Source organism: Heteronotia binoei, chromosome 21 (genome assembly GCF_032191835.1).
Source record: "Heteronotia binoei isolate CCM8104 ecotype False Entrance Well chromosome 21, APGP_CSIRO_Hbin_v1, whole genome shotgun sequence".
In the NCBI taxonomy this organism is placed as follows: domain Eukaryota; kingdom Metazoa; phylum Chordata; class Lepidosauria; order Squamata; family Gekkonidae; genus Heteronotia; species Heteronotia binoei.
The window spans coordinates 48,051,386-48,064,931 of record NC_083243.1 but is presented as its reverse complement, the minus strand read 5'-3'; the positions used below and the strand labels follow the sequence as shown (position 1 = coordinate 48,064,931).

At 43.2% G+C, this 13,546-nt stretch overlaps 1 protein-coding gene across 29 annotated transcripts in view; it reads left to right on the top strand.

Annotated features, from left to right (window-relative positions):
* The window catches only part of NRXN3 (neurexin 3), a 1,739,678-nt gene that overhangs the window by 1,679,019 nt on the left and 47,113 nt on the right, over positions 1-13,546 (top strand). The window lies entirely within an intron of this gene.

Below are 13,546 nucleotides of genomic sequence, written 5' to 3'. Positions count from 1 at the left end.
TATATGATGTATGTATATATGTACAGAACTGTATATCTGATAGCAATGCATAATGCCAAGCATCCAATCCCATGGAGTTGGCAAGAGAAAAACACAAAGATGCTATTGTTTGGGGAAAGCCATCTTTGAAGGAAACCAATTTTTTTTTTTAAACAGTGCCTCTTCAGTTTATTGTCAATGATCACACTACATATTTGTAGAGATTCTTAAGCTGGCTCTGGTGGGGAGAAAGAAAAGGCACATATATTTATAAGTATATTGAAATTTGGGCTACTAGTTAAAAATTAACTATTACCCCATCTGTGATTTTATCCTCCTTGATGGATATTAGAATATGCCACAGAAGTTCATTTGTCCATGGGATTTTGAATGCAGTTAACATGGCAGTGTATATAACACAATATTGTTGTCTGCATACCCAAACAATTTGGGGAAGGATAAAGCATAAAAAAAAATCCAAGAGGAATAAGCTGTGCCATGTTACCTGCAGCAATGATGCTTCAGAACGTATCCACTCAAGAGTCAAAATGGATTGTGGCAATTGAAAAAGGACTCAGTTTCTCCCTTCAAGCCTAGATGCATTTTGATGTTTTGATGGCTTTTCTTCTGGTGGGATAGAAATGACGGTGTAATATTCAGCAGGCAACTGTAGTCTGTTTTACTTTAATCAACTTTTTCTAAGTCATTTTATTTATTTATTTTAATTTTGAGGCTTGCCATGAGTTAAGCATTTATATAATAGAGAACAGAATTTCATTGAATTTCTGTGTACATTGTAAAAAATGGAGTTTTATGAGAATCTGTCCTTAACTATGAAACACATAAACCACCTATTTCTTTATTTTTCATATTGCTTTATTTTGGTTTGGGTCAGTTTTGTTTTTGTTTTGTTTTACTTTTAAGAAAAGGGGGTGATTCTGTTATTTTGAAGACACTCTCTTAAAATTTTTGCTAAAAACCAAACTTCAGGTTATTCTGTTTATAATTTCCTGGAGCATTTCAGCTTAATAAAGTAATGCTAACAAGTCACCCAAGGCCAGTGCTTTCACATTTCTCTTCCACCCTTCATATTCTGCTTGCAGTCTGGGAGTAGGACTTGCTCTGGCAATATCTAAAAAGGCAGTGGCTTTGCAATGTGGCTGAGAAGTTCCATACAAAAGTTAAAATGACCTGCTGTTACAAAGCAGAGACTCTGCAGCATATACATGGTATCAATACATTGCTTCTTGTACCATCGAGCAGTCTGAATGTTAGTTTCATGACATTCCTTTCTTCCCTGAAGACTTTTATTTTCAAATCTGAGCAGAGACCTCAGATGTTGTGATAGCTGAGATCTGTGACTTTTGCTCTTGCACAGCTCTCATTTATGTCAGTGAAACACATGCAGAGGATGCACCCCTATGGATTGTGGCATTTGTTTTTTCTAAAAACTAGAGAGAATGATATGTGGAAGTATATTGTCAGCTTGTTTCAGACACACTTACTATATCCACATGCAGCAGATCAAGATGGGCTAGATCTAGCAATTCACTTACATATATGAACATATGAAGCTGTCTTATACTGAATCAGACCCTCGGTCCATCAAAGTCAGTATTGTCTACTCAGACTGGTAGCGGCTCTCCAGGTTCTCAAGCTAAGGTTTTTCACACCTATTTACCTGGACCCTTAGTTGGAGATGCCGGAGATTGAACCTGGGACCTTCTGCTTACCAAGCAGATGCTCTACCATTGAGCCACCGTCCCTCCCCAAGGAATGGGAGAAATGGTTAACAGAACTTTCATGCTTCCTCCCTCCTGCAGTCTTTTACAACCCTTACAGAACTTACAGAAATGATTAATAGAACTTTCATGCTTCCCCCCTCCTGCAGTTTTTTACAACCCTCGAGAAGTTGATCATGGAATTTCCGTGGACTAACAGTCACATGGGTCAGTGGACTAACATTAGGAAGTGGAAGGGGTTGAAATTGCTCCCTCCTGCCTCTTCCATCAGCAGAGTTGTGTTGAAAAAAGAGGCAATAAGGAATGGTTTTGCTCCCTTTCCCCTCCTCACTGCCACCCACCCACATGACCATTACTCCATACAAGTCCCGCAACACCCAATAACCAACTATCTTGTGGTTAGAAGGGGCTGCTGGGGAGAGGAGAAAGTGGGGAAGATCTATGACTTTTGGTGCCTTCCAGTCATAGATCACTAGATTCAACCCACTGAATGCAGTGTCATCCAGGTGGGCAGCCATGTTGGTCTGAAGCAGTAAAACAAATTTTGGCACCTTTAAGACCAACGAAGTTTTATTCAAGGTGTGAGCTTTTGTATGCATGCACACTTCCTCAGATATACTTTCTCAGTTACCCTTCCTCAGACAGGAAAGGTTGGCCACTCAAAAGTTGAGGCTATCCCCAGATCTAGGCCTGGTGCTCATTTTAGAGGCCTCAATGAAATTACCACTCAGTAGCAAATTTTATGTATAAAAGGCTGAAGCACCATGCATTCTAAACAGCAGCTAAGAATCATTGATTTAAATTCCACTGCTAATCTTTTAGGACCTCATTAAACTCCCCTCCCTTTCTCTGATTGCCAAGAAATTTGCATTTAAAATAGAGGCCTTTCTCCTTCTTTATCAATCTGCTTCTCTTATCCATTGCCTGCAGAGATGTTGTGAAGGCAATATCACAGCCACTTCCCTGGTGATGGATTGCAATGGTACAGAACCTTGAGATGTGGCATCAGTGAATGAATCAAGCTTCAGAGAAACAAAGAGAACAGTGCCTATTCATCCATAAAGATGCAGTTTGGAAACCAAGAGGAGTCATGCTGTAGAAACACTGAACTGAAAGAAAATTCAAGTGAAGTGTAGTTTCACATCCAGGCATAATTTGCTCCTTTTAACTCTTCCCTCGTTAATTTGCAGTGCAATCCTAAACAGATTTATACTCCTAAATCCAATAAGGTCAATTAATTTAACTATAGATATAACTCTGTTTACATAAAAAGAGTCCGCATCTCTGCTCCTTAGTATCATTCCATTCAATTTATATAGCTCTATTCCATCTGCTAGAATCAGTGTCCTTACAGATTTCTAGCATCTAGATGTCACAGTCCCTTAAGGCAGGACCCCCTCCTCTTGGCTGAAGGTATATCTAAGAGGATATCTACCATTTTTCAGTTCTTAAACCAGGGCAGGGTTTAATCTGTAGCTAATTCTGTATAATCAGCGTGTATGGGCCAGGAAGAAATATATATGAATTTACATGTGGTTTTTTTTTAAAAAAAATCATTTTAAGTTACTGCATCTTCTGTAGATGACAGTTGTTTACTATAGGCCACCAAGTAGTTGGCATAATTTATATTTTAAAAAGTACATGGAAAGTCAAATGACAAATTTAGTCCCAAATCTGCCTTGTTAAATTTTAATAATTTACTGAAAACATTTATATGACACCTCTCCACCCAAATTGCACCCTGCTCCCGCTCCCCAAAAACCTTTATCCTTTAATGCCTAGAATTGTTCAGAACATTTTGGGTTGTGTTTGTTACAAGGTGGTAGGCTTCCCAACCCTCCCGCCCTGGCGGGGGACCCCAGGATTTCCACCCTCTTCCCCCGCTCCCCAAAAAAATGGAAGTGGGGGGAGGGGGGAAACGGCACCGGGGAGCATGGCGAGCCGCCCCATCCCGGAGCGGGCGAGGCTGTCGTGCCGCTGCCACCCCCTCCCCGCCCACCGCAGCTGCTCCTCCGAGATGGGCCCAGGCTGAGCCCATCTCGGAGGAGCAGCCAAGAGGCGGCAGCAGCGCAGGCAAAAGAGAAGAGGAGGGCGGAGGCAGGCCAGGAGCATGGCAAGCTGCGAATCCGGGCCCTTCTAGGACCCGGACTTGCGGCTTGCCACGCCCCCGGCCCGCCTCCACCCCCCCTCCGATTCCACCCCAGAGGCGGAGCGGGTGAGGCCGCCACACCGCTGCCGCCCCCCCCGCCCCACCGCAGCTGCTCCTCCGAGATGGGCTCAGCCTGAGCCCATCTCAGAGGAGCAGCCACGGTGAGCGGAGAAGAGGCGGCGGCTGCGCAGCGGCATCGCCCGCTCCGAGACGGGGTGGCTCGCCACGCTCCCTGGCGCCATTTCCCCCCTTCCCCTAGCTCCACCCCAGTGTCTCCTGGCTCCACTCCCAAAGTCCCCAGATATTTCTGGGATTGGACTTGGCAACCCTACAAGGTGGTGTTTCTCAAATTCCTAACTGAGTATGATTTAGACAGCTATGGTACATAATTCAAATCAATACCCAAGAAGTGTCAGAAAAAACGTTAACTCTTCTAATTTCTCACATTTTTGTAGCAAGGATACAAGCCTGTGTCAGTTAAAAGCACTTGGCATCTATCACCATCTTTTGTACACCTGAATGCCTCCTTTGCAAATTCTCACGTTCTTCTTTCAAACAGCTTCAAGCCATTGCTTAAAAATGGGGCTATGTTACAGCTCTCTGAAACTAATACAGTAGTTAACTTCTTTTGCGGGGGGAGGGGGGGTGGAACCAAGAGGTTAAAATATTCAAAAGCCCTGCATGGCCATTTTTTATTCCCCTGTGTTTAAAAAGAATAACTTCACACACTCATGTGAGTTCACTGTAGAACCAAAAAGAAATCCTTGGGGTAGCAAATCCTTGGATATTCTAGATTAAACATGGGTAACTGATTAGAATCACAGCCTAATGTGCTTATGCTATTCCTTAAAACAGTGAAATTGTAGAGAAATTTTCTATCATAGCATTATTCTTGAGTTCTGTTTCTAAACTTTCTTGCCCCCCAAGTACACTCAAATTTATGTTTTCCATCTAACTTGAATACTAACTTTAACTTCATTAGAAAATTCCTGCCTAGTTTGTTGCTGTTTTTCCAAAACAAAAATGTCATTGAACTTTATTCTTCCCAAAAGCTTGATAACATGAAGCTGGCACAATAATAAAGTAGGCTTCCCTAATAAAGGCCTGAAATCAATGCACCATAGACATGAACAATTCCAGAGTAATGGATTTAAACATGCCAACAGAGTTTGTGTATATGTATGTCTAAAGCTAGCAAAGTTAGATGAATGAACATTTATAAACTGAAGTGCACAGATATGTCCCCCACTTTCTAGATCTGTTGTCCACATCCATTCGGTACACAGAAAGCATCTTCTATTTAAAGGTGAAATCTTTTCTACTGTCAGATGGACTTTAACAATCCAATTCTAAACAGTGATACTAGGGGTCCCAACCCTCCCGCCCTGGCGGGGGGGCCCCGGGTTAGCACCCCCTTCTCCCGCTGTCCCAAAAAACAAAAGCGGGGGAGGGAAGGGGGCGAACGGCGCAAAGGCCGCGAGTCCGGGTCGGTCAGAGGCTGCTGAGCCCGTCTTGAGAGCAGCAGCAAGTTGAAGGCCTGGCTAGAAGAGGCGGCAGCGGCGCACAGCGGCGGCGTCAGCCTGCTCCGCTCCCCTCCCCTGTCCCCTCCCCTCTGAGGTCAATCAGAGAAGGGGAGGGGGCAGGCCAGGAGTCAGGCAGTAAGAGCGGGCAGCGGCGGCGGGGCCTGTTGCTTCCCTCCAGTCCTCTAAGGTGAGGGGGAAGGGCAGGCCAGGACTCACGGCAGTAAGAGCGGGCAGCGGCAGATGAATCCCTCCCAGTCTTGCAACAGCAGATTTGAGGGCAAAAGGGACCTGGGCTCAGGGCTGTCAGTGGTTTCATTTGGTGGAGCCGGTGTCTGTGTGTGTGCGAGTGCGGATGCACGCAAGATAATTCCCGGGCCTTTCTGCAAAACCGCATTGGGTGAGATTCTCCACCTGCCCTCTTTCTCTCTCTTTCTGTCAGCTCCGTTTTCTCTCCCTTCCCCCCCCCCCTACATTTTGTGAACTAAAGATGAAAGACAGGAGGGGAGAACGTTCAAGGAATTGCCCACATGAGCTGCATCAGTCCGAGGCTTTGGGAAAGGAATTTCAACAGTCTCCCTAGAATTCAGTCCCAGCACACGTTTCCCTTTCCAAAGAACTGTTGGGTGGAGGTTTTCCCTAAGAAGGAAGGAAGGAAATGCTCCCTCTTCCCCCCTGCCTTGCAGACACACTTCTCAGTGCCGCTTCCCTTTGGGAGGAAGAAGAGAAGGGCTGATCTGGCAAAGCAATTCAAAATTGGGTCAGTTTGTTTGCACCAGTCAGAGATGCATGGCGAGAGGAGGCAGGTCAGTAGGGCTGTGCTGGTGTCTGTGCTAGGATTGCCAATCCCCAGGTGGGGGCAGGGGATCCACTGATTTGGAGGCCCTCCTCCCGTTTCAGGGTCGTCAGAAAGCGGAGGGGAGGGGAGGGAAATGTCTGCTGGGAACTCTGTTATTTCCTATGGAGATTTATTCCCACAGAAAATTATGGAGAATTGATCTGCAGATATCTGGGGCTCTGGGGGGGGGCTGTTTTTGGGGTAGAGTCACCAAATTTTCAATATAGCATCTAGTGCCTATCCCCAAAATACCCCCCAAGTTTCAAAAAGATTGGACCAGGGGGTCCAATTCTATGAGCCCCAAAAGAAGGTGCCCCTATCCTTCATTATTTCCTATGGAAGGAAGGAATTGAAAAGGTGTGCTGTCCCTTTAAATGTGATGGCCAGAACTCCCTTTGGAGTTCAATTATCTTTGTCACAGCCTTGATCTTGGCTCCACCCCTAATGTCTCCTGGCTCCACCCCCAAAGTCTCCTGGCTCCACCCCCAAAGTCCCCAGATATTTCTTGAATTGGACTTGGCAACCCTAAGTGATACCCTTGTAAGCCCATTGACTTCAATAGAGGGATGTAATTCTGCTTACAATTACCCTGTAAAAGATTTCATAAATAGTTCTTCATGCACCAAATGGCTTGGGGCTGCCTTTCTAAAACTGCAGCCCACTGTGCCACAAGTAAAATCACTTTTGAATCTCAACTTCAAAAAGCAGATTCAAGGGAAGGAGAAAAAAATCCCAGTTGGACCTAATCAGCCTCTGTAACCACAGAACCAATTGTGCACAAAGTGTCACTTAAAAGCTCATAGTAGATAAAGATAAAGGTAGTCCCCTGTGCAAGCAACCAGTCGTTTTCGACTCTGGGGTGACGTTGTTTTCACAATGTTTTCATGGCAGACTCTTTACGGGGTGGTTTGCCATTGTCTTCCCCAGTCATCTACACCCCCCCCCCCCCACTCAGCAAGCTGGGTACTCATTTTACCGACCGCGGAAGGATGGAAGGCTGAGTCACCCTTGAGCCGGCTACCTGAAAACCAGCTTCCGCTGGGATCAAACTCAGGTCGTGAGCAGAGGGCTCTGACTGCAGTACTGCAGCTTTACCACTCTACGCCATGGGGCTCTTCTTCATAGTAGATAGATAAGAGTAAAAGTAGATACAACTGCCGACCCCCTGTTGTGGAAAAATTTTGGTTGGTTCTTTTATGAAATCCCACCACACACCCCCAATTAGATATAAGAGAGCTTTAACTAATATATATATATTGAAAACAAAGTTTTAAACCACATTGTTTTTCACATATTAATTTAGAATTATTTTACAGTCCATTTTACAATATACAAAGTTTTTTCTTCGTTTGTAGGACTTCCTGAAGTCCAATGCAGGTGTGATTGCCACATCAGTTTGGGAATTGTAATCACACCTGCATTGGACTTCAGGAAGTCCTACGAATGAAGAAAATTTTTTTCCACAACAGGGGGTTGGCAGTTGTATCTACTTTTACTCTTATCTATCTACTGTGGTTGAAAACTTTGTTTTCAATATATGTATTAGTTAAAGCTCTCACTGAGTATTTTACATTATATACTTTACTCATACCCGTGAGCTCTCTGGTTTCATGACCCCCCAGTCAGGGCAGGGATCCTATTGCCCACTGGCACTTTGAGCTGCGGAGGGAGAAAAGTAACTCCACCCCACAATGCTAGCTATGGTGTCATATCACTGCTGGTACAAGTCAGAAGTGACATAGGAATCACTGAAACACTTTTTTGTTTTACCATAGAGTTTCTGGTGATTTCTAGAGCTAGCCATGTCACTTCTGGGTTTTTTTAAATTGGAAGTCATATGATGCTACAACCACCATCTCAGGCCCCCAATATCCCTGTCCATGGCACTTCTGTGCATAGGAGGCCTGTTAGTGACCCTAGGTGCCCCTGACACCCAACATTTCAGAGGACAGCAGCTCGCAGCAGAACCCTGAACGCTGCTGGCTACAGTGCCCCCCCTCACAACAACCCTGTATGTAGGTGATATTTATGAGGTATAGTTTTTTTAAAAGATTGCTTACCTCTGTCTTCCCAGTCCATCAGCTATTTAGAGGAAGACTGGACTGCTTCAATGTAAAGCCTGAGCAGATATATCCCAAAGGGCTTTACCACCTGACACTCCTGGTTGCCAGATTGGCTGTGCTATCAAATTGGCAAATGTAACTCAGAGAGACGGAGACAATCAGAGAGTTTAGAGGCCATAGTAGACATCAAACAAGAAGAAACAGAGTACAAGAGGAGATTCCAGAGCGGCTCAAGGATCCGTTTTGTAGCACTTGCTGTGGTAGGATGTTGTGTAAACTCTCACCTATTTATAAAGAAAGACACAGATAATGTTCACTGATAGTGAAAATACTAATTTATCAATATGCTTGAATATAAGATCCATAAAATGGAGACTTGGCAAAGAATAGGCCCTGCCAAGCAGCACCTTTCAGTTGAAGATAACCAACGAAGAGTCCATCACCACATGATCAGACTGGTTACATACTTACAGATTGTCTGAAAGAACCTTTTTAAAAAGAAGCAAGACTTTGCAGCTATGGCAGATGTCTTAGAGGACTGAGCCCATGGGCAACCTCGTTGGACATGCTCCAGGGAGCACACCTTTCTTTTGTATGCATTGCTTATTTTGGGTGCTCACTGGTTCCTTTTAGGAAAATCCAAAATGTTAAACCCAAAGGTATACATAAGGCTGTGCTTTCAAAACAGGAGTATAAAGTTGGGGTCATGTTAAAGCAAACAGCTGTTTGATAGAACTTCTCAATCACATGTGCTTTGTTTTTCGGCCACAAGAGAAGCAAAGGAGCAAGTTTTACTGATTGGTCATGCAGATGCTTTATAGAGTTCCTTTTTAATTTAATTTGTATTTTTAAGTGGTTTGATTTCAATGTACTGACTGTTCTCCTTTCTAAGCCCCCAAAACCCCTCTCAAGGATTTGATAACTATACGTACACAATGTGAAATATATATTTGTGTGTGTGTACACACATATATATATCTATATAGACTGTAGAATAATGTAACAATCAATCTTAGCAATTGCCCCCATCATCCAGTCACACGTTTACACAGAAATTCATGCCCTCATCTAATCCTAGAATCCACTAATGTGGACAGCTGCATGATACTGTTATTTACTAGTGTGCAAAGCATGTTAAATTTGTAGATTTCTTTATGTTTTTTTTTTAAGATGATAATTTCATCCACTGGTTATCCTTGGGGAGGGCTGGGGCAAGGAGATTTTTAGAAATTATACAGATATATCTATCACTATCTCTAGGCTTTGTCCTGGGCCCATATCGATAGATATATGCATTGTATATATTTGAAGAACATTTTCTGTCGTTTCACCTCATCTTGTGCCGCATGAATTTTTGGTGATTTATAGTTCCTTTTGATTTATTTATTATTTATTTATCTTTTGGATCATGATGGTACCATATTGCCATTTTATTTTAATTTGAAAACCATTCGCTGTACTATTAAAGCAAATTTATTTCTGGAGTAATTCCAATGAAATAACAATTCAGCCTACTCGAGAAAGATGTAGATCTGCAATCAAACCAAGGCAAAAAAATCTTTTCTTGCCATCCTAAAGATTTCAAATTTTCCACATTCAAATAAATTCGCCCAAGAAAGTTGTGTGCAAAAGAATGAAGATTCTTGCCTTTCTTTATTTTATTCTGCCTTATTTCTCTCTTTCCTCCTCCCTTTTTGCTTCTGTGGAGTGCCTTACTTCTTTGTAGACATACTGCAGTTTATTTAAAAAATAATAATAAATGTAACAGGGGAAAAGTCCCTCTAATGACCCTCCTCCAGACCCCATTCTACTCTCAGAAACAAACTGCTGATGGCATAAAAAGAATTTTATTGCGAGTGCAGCATATCTGTTCTGTTGTTTTTTGTTTATTTTGGGGTCCGTGCAGGCTCATTTTTGTGGCATGCAGTAGATATCAGCAGACTTACAACTAACCATTTATGATCTTCATTAACTAATGCATGAGTTGTGATGACTCCATCTTGTATTTCATCAAAACAACGCATTCAGGCTAACCCAGCAAGTTTGTAGCATACTTTTCAACATAGCAATGGGGGAGGTGTTTTTTAAATTGTTTGTTATAGTTTATTTTCTTTTTGGATAATTTTGCAATTACCATTGGCTACTTCAGCAGCCCCTACATTTGTTTTTATTTAGATTTTGCGTTGATTTTTTTTGTTTGCTTCCTTCCCTCTTCCAACCTCTCTGAGTAGCAATCTTATGTCTTGTCTGTGTCCATCTGTCACGTTATTGTGTCTTGAGATCCATTATTCTAGTGCTGTTGTGTGATTCTGTTCTCTGTTCGTAAGATGTTCTAATTCCTCGCAGTTCTCTCGCTTCCTTTCCCCTCCTGCCTCCTCCTTCCCTGTCAATCTTCCCTAGAGGAAATTCCACAAAGGGGCAAAACCAGATAACAATATCTCTTGATGCCTGGATTTTATATTGGGATTTAGTAACTATAAATATGAGTTTTGTGTGTTGCAAGTACTTCCAAATGCCTTCTCCATACACACACAGACACACACACACAAACGGTAACTTTGTAGACACCTAACAACAAATCCCTTCTTTGTAGGGAAAGCAGTTAAACAGCTTTACCAGTTCCAGCAACCATAGTAAGAGCTCCTCTGTCTAGGCCATATTATGTCTACAAAAAGTACTCTGTGGAAATGCTCTAAGCCAGGGGTGGCCAACGGTAGCTCTCCAGATGTTTTGTTGCCTACAACTCCCATCAGCCCCAGCCAGAATGGCCAATGGCTGGGGCTGATGGGTGTTGTAGGCAAAAAAACATCTGGAGAGCTACCGTTGGCCACCCCTGCTCTAAGCAATAAACTTGAATACTAAGGGCAAGGATGCTGATTTGCGACCTTATGCAGAGACCCTTTAGACAAGCCTGGGCAAGTTTTCTGGCGCAATCAGAGTGTTTTCACTTGGTCTGTTTTGTAGGATCTCTGGATTTGGTACAAGTATGGGAACCCCATTAGGTATTGGGGTGCTTCCACAGTCAGGCAGCACCTCTCGGCAACAGCCTGGATGATAACCCATGGAGCCTCATTCTCTGCGGGATGAGTGAGGCCAGAGAAACCAGCCTTGAGAGAGAGGCCAGAAGGAGAGAGTGAGGGGAGAGAAGGCAGGGAGAGCAGTCATGTGTGGATGCCCCAGCATCTCAGAGAAGTCCTGCCCAACTGGTATCAGGACTGGTGCTATTTAATTTGTTCATCAGTTATTTGGAATCAAAGGTAAGCAGTGTAGCAACCACATCTGCAGATTATATCAATTTTCTCAGGATGATTAAAACCAGGGTGGATTATGAAGAGCTCCAGGAGATTCTCTCTAAATTGGGTGAATGGGCAACAACATGGCATATGAAGTTCAGTGTTGATAAGGTAATATACATTGGAACAAAAACATTTAACTTTAAATATATGCTGATAGGGTCTGAACTGGCTGAGACTGAGATTCAGAAAGATCTTGATACTGCAGTGGATCAAGCAATGAAAATGCAGTGGTGGTGAAAAAGGCAAATTCCATGCTGGGAATTATTAGGAAAAGACTGGAAAAATAATGGTCAGTATCGTAATGCCCTTGTATGGCCTCATTTGGAATACTATTTGCAGTTTTTGTGACATATCTTAAAAACTATATTGCAAAGCTGGAAAAGGGCAACCAAGATGCTTAAGAGGTTTGAGTGCTCTTCTTATGAAGGAAAGCTGAAGAATCTGGGTCTTTTCCAGGGCTTTTTTTTGGGGGGGGGGGAAATACACAAGAGCGGAGCTCTGCCTCAACTGGCCAGGGCTCCAGCTGTCTTGCTAGGGAGGGTGCAGGGAAGCATCTTTAAATGCCCCCCGCACTGGGGATGGCACAGGAGAGCTCCTGCTGAGCTTTTTCTACAAAAAAAAAAGCCCTGGTCTTTTCTATTTAGAAAAAAAGATGGCTAATGAGGGAACGTGACATAAGAGAGTTATAAACTAATGCATGGGGTGAAGAAAATAGATAGGGGGAGCTTTTTCTTTCTCTCCCATAATACTAGAGTTTTGTTTTGTTTTTTACTCTATGAGAAATTAAATTGTGGAATTCACTGCCTGGGGACATAGTAATAGCTATGAGCACAGATAGCTTTCAATGGGGGTAGACAGATTCATGAAGGATAGGTCCATCAATGGCTACTGTCAATGGTAAATAACTGCTTCTGATTCAGGTTCTAGAAGAACCACTTCTTCTTGTATTCTTATGAACAAACTCCAGGTAAAGTAAACCATGAGAATCAAAATTAGGAATGCTGATTCAGCTTTTGTTCTATTCACCAGTAGCAGTCAGGCAGCCAAATAATCAACAGGCTGTTTGCAGCCTGTTCATGTCTGTTCACAGGAACAGGCTACTTGCAGATAACAGAAGTCAGGGATAGTATGGGAGATTGTTTCCAATCTCCTGCTGGAGAACTTTTATCTGTACCTAGCCAAAAAAAAAAAAAAGTGGGGGAAGATCATTAGGAACCCACTCTCAGCTGATTGTGGAGATCACCTGGAAGTCAAGTTTTTCTGGGCTCTCACCCTGGAAGTTGTGTTGAGTCTCAAACTTGTAAGATGCAGCAGATTGGGGATTGGGGATCAGAAGCCTAGCTGATTCTCTTTCCCCTTGCCCCAGGCTGTTGGCTTGAGGTGCAAACAAAGAAGAGAAGCAGTTTATTTTCCCTCTCACCTTGGCATTGCTTCTGTTGCCCTCCCCACAGCTTGGAGTAAGGAAAAGAAACAATATCTTTATACTCTTCCCTTTGCAATGGGGAGATCAGACATCAACAATTTCTGATACCTACTGAACTGTGTAGCTACTGAGGGTAAATCAGAAGTAGGGTTGCCAACTCTGGATTGGGAAACACCTGGAGGTTTGGGGGTGGAGCCTGAGAAGGGCACAATTTAGAGAGGGGATGGAACATAGAGGGGTATGATTGCTGTAAAATCCACCTCCAATGCTGTCATTTTCTCCAGGAGAACTGATCTCTGTAATGAGGAGATCAGTGGTAATTCTAGAATATTAATAGGCCCCACCTGGAGGCTGGCAACCGATTACAGAAGTCCATTCCTAGCTGAATCCTCTTCTGATCAGCTGTGAGTTGGCTTTTGACCACCAGGTAGGGTTGCCAGCCTCCAGGTGGTGCAACCACAGAAATAAAGCACTATATAACTCATTAATATTGGCGTGTAGCTTGTATTTTTTCTCACAATACTCGCGTAAAGAGT